Consider the following 2,320-nt stretch of genomic DNA (forward strand, 5'->3'; position numbering starts at 1 on the left):
CTGATTGCATTGTCAATCTTGGCGAACACATCTTGCAGGCCCCACCAGTCAGCCCACTGGATAAAATAGAAGTCCTTAAACCATGAGATATTGTCGCCGGACCACACCGGATAGGGGTGTATGTCCCACTCTGTATGATTACGCCGCGATACGATTTGCTCTCTGTCATCACACACTCTTATCAGAATGAAATCTGACGCGTGCGCATCAAAACGATTGGCGAATACCCTGAATAACTGCTGACTGTCAGGACTGGCCCACTGTATGACATAAGTATCGTTCTCAGCGCCTGATTACGACGTCACTAGAGATTCCGCTGCTGCCCATGGTTGCTCGAAGTCGAACTTAGATAAAATCATACTGAATGACCCACATACACCTACATTTATACAACGTAACTGACACAACCCATGAGTAACGTCATGACCAATAGGAAAATCGCGCCGCCCGGTGGGTGGGGAGCGTGACGACGATTTTATGGTTTATTATCTTTATGACTGTCATAAATAACGGCCATAAAAAGTGACCCCCCTTAATAGCCCCCGCCGCATAAACCAGTATACACTACTCCCCACCTTGTGCTCACCCCCTCTGAGTGCATGTCTAATCACTCACTTTTCAGAATAAGTCACAAATTTCAACCACTGCACAGACACGTCTGAAAATGCTTTATTGCACTCAATGTACATGCTGTCGTACGTGAGAGCCAGAGTTTCATGAGGCTGGAGAACAGCGTCTTAAACACTCCCATGCAGCTTGATGCCAGAGTGGTGAAAGCAAAAGGATCCACTTGCGTGCACTGCAGAAATGCTGAGCGGTAGATCTGCAGGCCTTTTGCAGTATTTCCAAATCATTGCGGCAGTAGTGGGCCAGTGCAAGCTGCATTTCAAAGGGTGTCTGTTTAGCACTATTGGTCAATGTCATGAATTTTACCTGCTCACTCTGGGACATTTTGTCATAGGTGTAGAACTCTGATGCTGGGTACGGACCAACATAAAATTCTCAATTGTATTGAATTTATTTGGAAAGTACCCCTTGGTTAAGTTGTCTTCAAATCCTAGAGCTGCTGGCGTTTTAACCAGACTCATAGGCAGAAAACTGAATGAGTCTATCCAGCGTTGCTGATAGTCCCCAGTCGTACATGAGAATGAGTGATGCTCTGGCGTACAAAGTATTCAAGTATGATACAGTTGTCAAACCCTGAAGCATTACGAGCTATGAATGTATACCCCTTATATCTGTTACGCCTGTAGCATCTGATAAGCGCTGCCACACAGTTGACACCTCTGAAACAAAATGGGTAGGGATCACCATTCATCTCCATGGCACATACAAAATTGGCCTCATGCTTGCCATCATGGTGTCGTACAGAAAATACTTTGTTATTAGATAATGTTTGTCAAGTACAACCAAATGGTCTGTGGATGAGGGGTGATATGTGTCTGGAAGCAGAGTGGCTGTTTTCTACCCCCGCTATGATGAAAAATTATAATTTTTACCCCTAATTCTCTCTCGAATCTAGTGATGTTGCTAAAAGCTACCTGCTGTGTGTGGTGGAGACCTACAGCACTGTGTAGTTCTTTAGCATGGTGTAATATTTCCACATCTCCCATACAGGGTTTGTTTCAGTGAATAACGCCCATGCTGGAACATAAATTATTGTCTGAGGTATCATTATTAGGGCTGTACAGATGCTTGCCCTTGACAAAATTTTGTCATAAGGCACATGGCCCAGCCTCAGCTGTGTAGCACCGCCACCACTCTGCTGTGCTATGCTTGCCACAAACTCAAGGTCCTCATCTGTCAGTGAGTCATCGTTACTCTGGATTACCTGGGCCACCTCACCCATAAAAACATCCACGTCGTAGCCGTCATCATGCCTCAAAATAACTTGCACGTCGCTAACCAAGGATGGCCCGCTCAGTACTACATTCAACACACTACCCTGCCGTGATACCTCTATGGTTCTGTTTATTACATCAACCAGCCTCTCCCTAATGAGTGCAGGTACCTGTTCGGGGTTGTTGTCAATATCTATTCAATTCAATTCAATTCAATTCAATTTTATTTGTATAGCGCCAAATCACAATACAAATCATCTCAAGGCACTTTACAAAAACTAAAACTAAAAACCCAACAATTCCCTTATGAGCAAGCACTTGGCGACAGTGGAGAGGAAAAAAACTCCCTTTAACGGAAGAAAAAAACCTCCAGCAGAACCGGGCTCAGTTTGGGCGGCCATCTGCCTCGACCGGTTGGGGTGAGTGGATAGAGCAGAGAGAAAAGAACAGCAACAATAAACAACAAATAGACACTGCAA

This window comes from Mastacembelus armatus, chromosome 1 (assembly GCF_900324485.2).
Source record: "Mastacembelus armatus chromosome 1, fMasArm1.2, whole genome shotgun sequence".
NCBI lineage: Eukaryota > Metazoa > Chordata > Actinopteri > Synbranchiformes > Mastacembelidae > Mastacembelus > Mastacembelus armatus.